The following is a 9,169-nucleotide window of genomic DNA, read 5'->3' on the forward strand; positions in this document are numbered from 1 at the left end:
TACAACCAAGAGAATGGGATTAGGATCAAGCTGGAAGTCTTCCAAGGCCATAGTGTCCATAGCGGGCAACCTAAGGCCCGGGGGCCGGATGCGGCCCAATCACTTTCTCAATCCAGCCCGCGGACGGTCCGGGAATCAGCGTGTTTTTACATGAGTAGAATGTGTCCTTTTATTTAAAATGCATCTCTGGGTTTTTTGTGTGGCACAGGAATTTATTCATCCCCCCCCTCAAATATAGTCCAGCCCACCACATGGTCTGAGGGACGGTGGACTGGCCCACAGCTGAAAAAGGTTGCTGACCCCTGGTCCATAGGCTAAGGCAAGAGGCTCACTATACGGAATAAACAGTTACCAGAAGAAAGCCTTCAGTAAAGGGCTCAATAACGTTTGAAAAGCACCCTACTACATGATCTGCCACTTCCCTAATATGGTAGGATAATTCCAGACTAAGGAGATTATTGACAACAGCTAATTACATTTGAGTTATCTGGCCGTTCACATGGAGCAGAGAATATATTCCTTGGTTGTGCTGAAATGCAAATTATTAATGCATGCTCTCAAGTTTATCTGCTGTACATCAACACAGATTTCCCCTCTCTCTAGAAATGGCCACCTAAATTACATACATAAATTTTGCTGGTGGGCCTGTACAATGCACTAAGAGGTACAGTGCAATAAGAGCTCAATTATCAGGCGTTGCTTCATTTCCCTTTGTATGCAAATGCATGTGCAATCTATGGGGCATGCAGATGGGGAGACCCTGGGTAGGTTGTGACACTGAGGCCCACCTGAAATGGGTTGGTGTTTTTTTTAACCCATCTATATCTTCATTGGACGTGGGTGGCGCTGTGGGTTATACCACAGAGCCTAAGGCCTGCCAATCAGAAGGTTGGCTGTTTGAATCCCCACGACGGGGTAAGCTCCCCTTGCTCGGTCCCTGCTCCTGCCAACCTAGCAGTTCGAAAGCACAAAGTGCAAGTAGATAAATAGGTACCACTCTGGCGGGAAGGTAAACGGCATTTCTGTGCGCTGCTCTGATTCACCAGAAGCGGCTTAGTCATGCTGGCCACATGACCCGGAAGCTGGATGCTGGCTCCCTCGGCCAGTAAAGCGAGATGAGCGCTGCAACCCCAGAGTCATCCACGACTCTGGTCAGGGGTCCTTTTCCTTTTTTATATATTCATTAGCATGTCCACTGACCAGAGTTTCGTAGTGTTCCTTTTTTCATCTGCTGTTGAACTTTCCTTGCTCTTTTCTCAGTTTTATATTAGTAACTATGGAAACATGAATGTCACAGTAAAGGGCAGAACTTAGCAAAAATATATTATAGAATGATTTTTGAAAAACTGCTCAAATCTCTGACGGCCATAGCAGATGTGACAGAGATCTGCAATTGTTGCTTCCAACTTAAAATAAAAAATAAAAAAATAATTCAGCTTTAAGGGGCTCCAGTTACCTTTCCTATTTTCTTACTTAACTCTTCCTTAGGTAATGGCTATGGCCCAGTAACAAAACATATGCTTTGAGTGCATAAGCTGATTCCATTTCCGGTTTAAAAACTTAGGTGCTGGCAGCAGAGCCCAGGGCACAAACCTAAGGCCCCACTCAGCAGAATGGGATAGCTGACCAGAAATAAGCCTGACAACATTCTGAAGTAAATGAGGTGATACCATCTAAAGAGCCACATAATATTACTATCTCCATAGCCTAAAATTACCTAGCTGTACTGATGGGTGTAAAGACTGAGAAAGGTTCTGGAGAACCTCTGCTAGCCCCAGTGTACCATACTGAAAGATGGATAGATTAGATGAGGGTGGGGGACCCTTTGCAGAGTGAGGGCCATGTCACGTTCCATTCAGAGCCACCTTCCAGGTGGTGGGCAGGACTAGAGGCAAAAGCAGGTGGAGTAATGCATGTAAAAGTTTACCTTTGTACAATTTCTACACACATTCACACAACCCTCTCTGTCCTCCATCCAAAGAACTAAGAGGCAATATCAGAGTTCAAGGACACACTTCAGCCAGACAAAAACACTTAGGGATGGTATGAAGGAAAGTTGGTGAGAGGTAAGCCGTGTTCTCATAGCCTCGTTGCTGAGCAGCAATGTGCAGAGCTGAGTGGAGTGGAAGTTGAGCCAACCAGAAGGGTTTCTGAGGTGTACTTGCCTGGAGGCTGAGTCTGCATCCAAAGTCAGGTTCAGTCCCAGGGTTGGGTGAACAGCAGTCCATGTGGGCAGATGGTCCAGGAGTTAGGGAATCCGATGATCGTGGGGTCTAGATGAGTAGGAAGCAGCAAGGTAGGACCAGAAACTACAAGCATTGTTACCAACATCAGACTGCTGCTGGAAGCTCAGCTTAAGAGAGCTGAAGCCAGCTGGTTCTCATCAGTGCCTTCTCCTCTGTGTCCTTGAAGGATGATCAGCTGTAGGTGGAGCCATTCTCCCCCTTCAGGCTGCTGTTCAGCAGGCCAAGCTGACTCCTGGCCCATGACATGTGTATGGTGTGGCCAGAGTCCCTAGGGTCAGGCAAAGAGGCCTACCTACCACATTTGACCCATCCCTGGACTAGATAAATGCCTTGTTACTCTATGGCTCTGGTTTTCAGGTGATCCAAAGTGGGATGGAACAGGAGCGCTACCATCATGCAAATAGATGGTAAAAGATTAAGAAACGGGTCCCCTGGTGCTTATTTGGGTTAAAAGTGGGTCCTGGATCTGAAAAGTTTGAAGAAACCTGTTCTTTGAAATACTTCTACCACTTTATCACAAATGCCTATGCAAATCCTTCATGCTTTGTTAGCCTGCTTCCTTAACCAGCCAGTTGCTTTTTAAAAAATGATGAACACAAGAAAATGCGGAGCCAGGTGAATTTTGTTGTGATCAGGCTAGAATTTCATTGGATACTTAGCAAGTCCCCCATCCACAATTTGCATTGTAATTTCTGACTTGGTATTCATCCCGCACGAAAGAAAACCAAAGTGCTTAGTCCGAAACTTCCATGTGAACAATATTGATTAATTATTGACTTTGTTACTCATTGTATTTCACCAGTGCTGAACAGCATTAATCTTCAAGAACAGCAACAGCAAATTGATAACGAAGCATATTAATCTCACAGTGACATTTAAAACCCATCTTGCTCCTTTGGTGGGGAACCTCCTTCCTTTGGAATCACTTCTAAGTTGGGCTTTAAAGTGCTGGGCTTCACGGGGAAATTTCTGTGGTGCATTTTTTATCACAGCTCTGGGGTGCAAGAGAAATGAGAGCAATCACTCACTATAATTAAATGTTCTATATTTTATAAGAAAACGCAGAGCGAGGGTTTGGAGCTCTACATCACTCAATATCTGCAGTTTACACCTGTCATACACTATCAAATCAACTCAGACAAGAGCTACTCTTTGTATGATTTCTTCTCTGTTTAAAAAGCTGCGCCGACAGGTGAGATGTGTACAAGGACAATCTATCCTGTGTTCTGGATGGCCGCAGTACAGTGGTACCTCGGGTTACAGACGCTTCAGGTTACAGACGCTTCAGGTTATAGACTCTGCCAACCCAGAAATAGTAGCTCGGGTTAAGAACTTTGCTTCAGGATGAGAACAGAAATTGTGCGGCGGCAGCGGGAGACCGACCTCCAGAATGAATTAAGTTCTTAACCTGAGGTACCACTGTAATGAAATACAATGAAATACGAAAGCTTGTATTGTGCTGAGAATATGCATCTATTGTTCCCAATATGAGTGAGCATAACAAAAAGGGCAACTCTGGAAAGCCTCTAGGAGGATACCGCATTTGCAAAATACAGGGTATGTGCAGTTATTCCTGGCAGGGTTTTGAAAATAACTGAAAGGAAATTCTGTTTCTCCCTTTTCTCCTCCCGCCCACAATCTGGCGATCAATCATCTGTGAGATAAACAATTGAAATGATGGCTCAAGCAAGGCCCTGGGAGGTGCCAATAAGACAAGAATTTCTTATTAAAAAGTACTGCTGAAAGTTTGAGCATTGCAGAATAATTTGGTCTCCGCCTTCTGAAACAAAGGTGCCTCCTTTGTGCTTAATGTAGTGTCTTGGCCCATTGCCTCCCCCTGACCCAATTTGAGATTTATGTTGACTATAATTTGCTACTGATTTGCCATTTGTGGTTTTTTAGGCCTAGGCGGAGGAAGCTCAAGGGCTAGGCAACAGTTGGTGAGGGTAGCACTGGCATGAAGCTGGTGGATGTCCTCCATTAGTAGAATGGGAGGAAGGACACGGTATTGGGTACGGGGAAAATACTGTTAGTGTAGGTAATGAGGGGCTTTCCTTTTTTCTGGCTCACCACCCAGTAGCCGAATCACAAGGAAAGCTGGCTGGTCTCCATTAGGATTAACTGGGTCAATTACCTATTGAAACCCTTTTGGGTGCAGAGTGAGCACCCAAATCTTGGTTAAAGAGTAGACTTTACTTCTTGCAATCACCCCCCCCAGAGGTGGTTGTAGAGTAAGAAAATAACAAAGTTTTATATTACAGGAAATACATAACTCAGATAGGAGAGTTTCTAGTCCTGGTCTAGCTAACTAGTCTGGAAAACAACAGTCATGCTTGCTCCTTTGTTCTCAGAGAATGGCTTCAAGGTGACCCCTCATCTTGAGGTCCAAAACAGGATGCAACCTGAGACTCATGTATAAATGTCAAAGAGATAGAGAGGTCAGCTCCAGAGGTGATAGTTACAGCAATAGTATGGGAAGTTGGAGGTCCCTAACTATGTCCATGCAGAAGCCCCCCTACTACAAAGAGAGTTGCACTCAAACTTCCAACCCTCTCCCATTGATCCTCTCTAAAGACGTGTTCCTCTCTAAAAATAGTTAATCCAACTGGATAGTATTGCTTTGGTAGTTTCCAGTGCTGAAGGGTAAAGTGCAGGTGTTCTTAATCATTTTAGATTAAGAAAAAATGTTTAAATTTGTTTTGATTTTATATTTAAGTGTCTTGTTTTGCTGGTTGTGTTTTGCTGCCCCCGGCTCCTTTGAGAGGAAGGGCAGGATAGAGATCTAATAAGTAAACAAAAAATTATTATTATTAATAATAAAAGACATGGTTCTCCATCTGTGTTCTTTCTTTGGGCTTACGAAAAGGGAATCCTCAGTGAGAAAAATAGTAATAGGCAGAGAAGCTTCCCTAAAAGGAAACTCATTCATCAATGATGAGCTTCCCTTGCAATGTGTAGCCACAGGGGATGTTGGGTGTGTTCCGGAGTTCATATGGGGTGACTCTGGAGCAGTGTTATCTTAATGAGTGCCAGAGACTGCTGCACTGGGTTAATAGTAACTCTTCTATTGTCTAAAGGTAACTATGCTACATCCCTAACAATGGAGACCTCCTTGTGGTTCAGTGCTAGCTCTTATTGTCAGTTCTGTACCACACCAAGTAAGGTACTGCCTGTCTATTCAGGATCACAATTCACCAGAGTTTTTGTTTTTAAGGGGCTATGGGCAAGATGCTCCCATTGCGGGTCCTCCTCTTCCTCCTCACAGCTATTCTTGCTGCCCATTCACTTGCCTCTCCCTCTGGACCCAGTTGGTGCAACCAGTGCTTTTGGGGTAAAAAATGAGGTATTTTTGTTGTTGTTGAAAATTCTAAAATATTTTATTTTTAATTATTATTTTATTGATTTTCTGAATTATTACAAATTAAACCAAATTATCTACTTCTGCTTCATTGACTATGCAAAAGCCTTTGACTGTGTCGACCACAGCAAACTATGGCAAGCTCTTAAAGAAATGGGAGTGCCAGATCACCTCATCTGTCTCCTGAGAAATCTCTATGCGGGACAAGAAGCTACAGTTAGAACTGGATATGGAACAACTGATTGGTTCAAAATTGGGAAAGGAGTACGACAAGGCTGTATATTGTCTCCCTGCTTATTTAACTTATATGCAGAATTCATCATGCGAAAGGCTGGGCTGGATGAATCCGAAGCCGGAATTAAGATTGCCGGAAGAAATATCAACAACCTCAGATATGCAGATGACACAACCTTGATGGCAGAAAGTGAGGAGGAATTAAATAACCTTTTATTGAGGGTGAAAGAGGAGAGCGCAAAATATGGTCTGAAGCTCAACATCAAAAAAACGAAGATCATGGCCACTGGTCCCATCACCTCCTGGCAAATAGAAGGAGAAGAAATGGAGGCAGTGAGAGATTTTACTTTCTTGGGCTCCATAATCACTGCAGATGGTGACAGCAGCCACGAAATTAAGAGACGCCTGCTTCTTGGGAGGAAAGCAATGACAAACCTAGACAGCATCTTAAAAAGTAGAGACATCACCTTGCCAACAAAGGTCCGTATAGTAAAAGCTATGGTTTTCCCAGTAGTGATGTATGGAAGTGAGAGGTGGACCATAAAGAAGGCAGATTGCCGAAGAACTGATGCTTTTGAATTATGGTGCTGGAGGAGACTCTTGAGAGTCCCATGGACTGCAAGAAGAACAAACCGATCCATTCTTAAGGAAATCAGCCCTGAGTGCTCACTGGAAGGACAGATCGTGAAGCTGAGGCTCCAATACTTTGGCCACCTCATGAGAAGAGAGGACTCCCTGGAAAAGACCCTGATGTTGGGAAAGATGGAGGGCACAAGGAGAAGGGGACGACAGAGGACGAGATGGTTGGATAGTGTCTTCGAAGCTACAAACATGAGTCTGACCAAACTGCGGGTGGCAGTGGAAGACAGAAGTGCCTGGCGTGCTCTGGTCCATGGGGTCACGAAGAGTCGGACACGACTAAACGACTAAACAACAACAAACCAAATTATTTTAATTTAACACAATTTTTTAAAAGAAAAAACACCCCAGGTTTCCTGCTCCCATTGCAAACACATGTCCATCTCTGCCTGTTGTTGCCACTTCATCCCCCCCCTAAAATCCACTTAAAATCTTCGCTAGATGTAAACCATTCTCGCAGCTGCCCAGTATGTCTTCCTTACAAACAGCACCATTTTTATTTTCCATAAATATGAGCTCCTTTTCATGTGTGTAGTCTTTCGAATCAATGTTCTCAGACCTGTTGTAAAGGGATATTTGGTTTATTTTCTCTTGCTTTGCTCCTTTGTTTCATTCCTTTGGTGTGGGTGCCAACACAAAATGGCTGCCAATGGGTAACAAAAAAGAAGAGCTGCTGGTACTCCCTACAGGAGAGGACTGTCACAAGGTACCTGGATAGGTACCACTTTCAATAGAGTGGGGAAGAAAAGGTATGGAGATGGTTGTGGCGATAACACAGGGTCCCTAGACGTTTCACCATCTATTGATCCCTGTGCCACCACTTTATTTATCGCTGCCACCACCTAGGCTCTACCTGGTACAGTAGTACCTCAGGTTAAGTACTTAATTTGTTCCGGAGGTCTATTCTTAACCTGAAACTGTGCTTAACCTGAAGCACTACTTTAGCTAATGGGGCCTCCTGCTGCTGCCGTGTTGCCGAAGCACGATTTCTGTTCTTATCCTGAAGCAAAGTTCTTAACCTGAAGCACTGTTTCTGGGTTAACGGAGTCTGTAACCTGAAGCGTACGTAACCTGAAGTGTATGTAACCTGAGGTACCACCGTACAATACTGAGTCCAGTCAGGGTTAAATTGGAACATAAACTTCTGTTTATTTATTGTAGTTTAACAAGCGTGTGGTTTCATAAACGGTATCCCAGAGCTGGTTTTATAGTCCCTCTGACTCCACCTCCCTGGGTTCTGATTGGGTAACCTGTTTAACTATTTCACCTCCAGCACTCTCATATGCTAATGTCACAAGGGTATTGGTTCTTCTCCCTGTTTCTACTGCTGCTTATGGTAGCAGAAACTGAGGAGGCCGCATGAATTAACCGTAGGCCCCCTTCTATAGTACGCCATGAGCCTCAGTGGGTGCCTGGCAATCTCTCTGGTCTTGAATGTACAGAGTGAACTGACCATGTGTCCTAAAACACCCAGAATCCTTTCCAGGGCTTTGGTGACAAGTCTCTGTAGAGAATAATTCCTGAATGCAGAAAGTTTAAACACAAAAAGCAGTGGCAGGATTGTATCCCAAAAGGTCTAGCCTTTGGAACGTCAGTACAGTGGTACCTCTGGTTACATACACTTCAGGTTACATACGCTTCAGGTTACAGACTCCGCTAACCCAGAAATAGTGCTTCAAGTTAAGAACTGTGCTTCAGGATGAGAACAGAAATTGGGCTCCGGCGGCGCGGCAGCAGCAGCAGGCCCCATTAGCTAAAGTGGTGCTTCAGGTTAAGAACAGTTTCAGGTTAAGTACGGACCTCCGGAACGAATTAAGTACTTAACCTGAGGTACCACTGTATTTGCAAGCCGGAATTGGTAGTGTTGGCCCTGTTCCTGTCCCTCCTTGTCTTTTTCTTCAACAAGTTATTTAATTTCCAGACCCATTTTTCTTATTTCCTTGGGCAAGAAAATAAAAATGGGGATCCTTGTGAGAGCAGCATTAAACATACCATATTTATTGAAACCCTGGTGTCCAGAGAGAGATAGGGGAGAAACAATTTAAGAAACCATATAAAAATATATATAATGTATTTTTGTAGCATGTGGGGAGGGAGCGGGGAGGTACAGTCATAAAACACAGCTGAAACAAAAGACACATATGAAATACTTATTCCAGCACACAGGAAGGAATAGAAGGAAATGAAGAATAGAGGGGATGCATATATTTTTTTAAAAGGTTTCAGCACAATAATGTCTGCAAATATTAAATTAGGCTGCGTTGCCTAGGAACCACACCCTGGGTATCGGTGCATTAGGCACTGGATATTGTACTGGAGCAACCTGAACAAACCAAGATTACAGGAACAAATATCTGCCCTGTTAGAACCCAGTAATTAATATCTCTCCGTGCCCTGTTTTTATTATACCAAAATTGCAGCGCATGAAGTCCACTATTCCTTGAAATGCTGCAAACTTTAAGTACACCTTTAAAAACCTCAAGCAGCAACTGTATTCTATTATTAGGCAGCTTGTGACACCTTAAAGACTGATAAATTTATTATGGCATAAAGCTTTCATGGAAGAGAGTCCACTTGATCAGATATCATTACACTGTAAGCCTGTAGGCAGGTCTGCCATTTAATAAACTTTTGAGTGGTGTGCCAAGAGATTTAATTGTTTTGAAATGTCCTACACTTTTCTGATATGCAA

The sequence above is a fragment of the Podarcis melisellensis genome (assembly GCF_964234715.1).
Source record: "Podarcis melisellensis genome assembly, chromosome: 11".
In the NCBI taxonomy this organism is placed as follows: Eukaryota; Metazoa; Chordata; class Lepidosauria; order Squamata; family Lacertidae; genus Podarcis; species Podarcis melisellensis.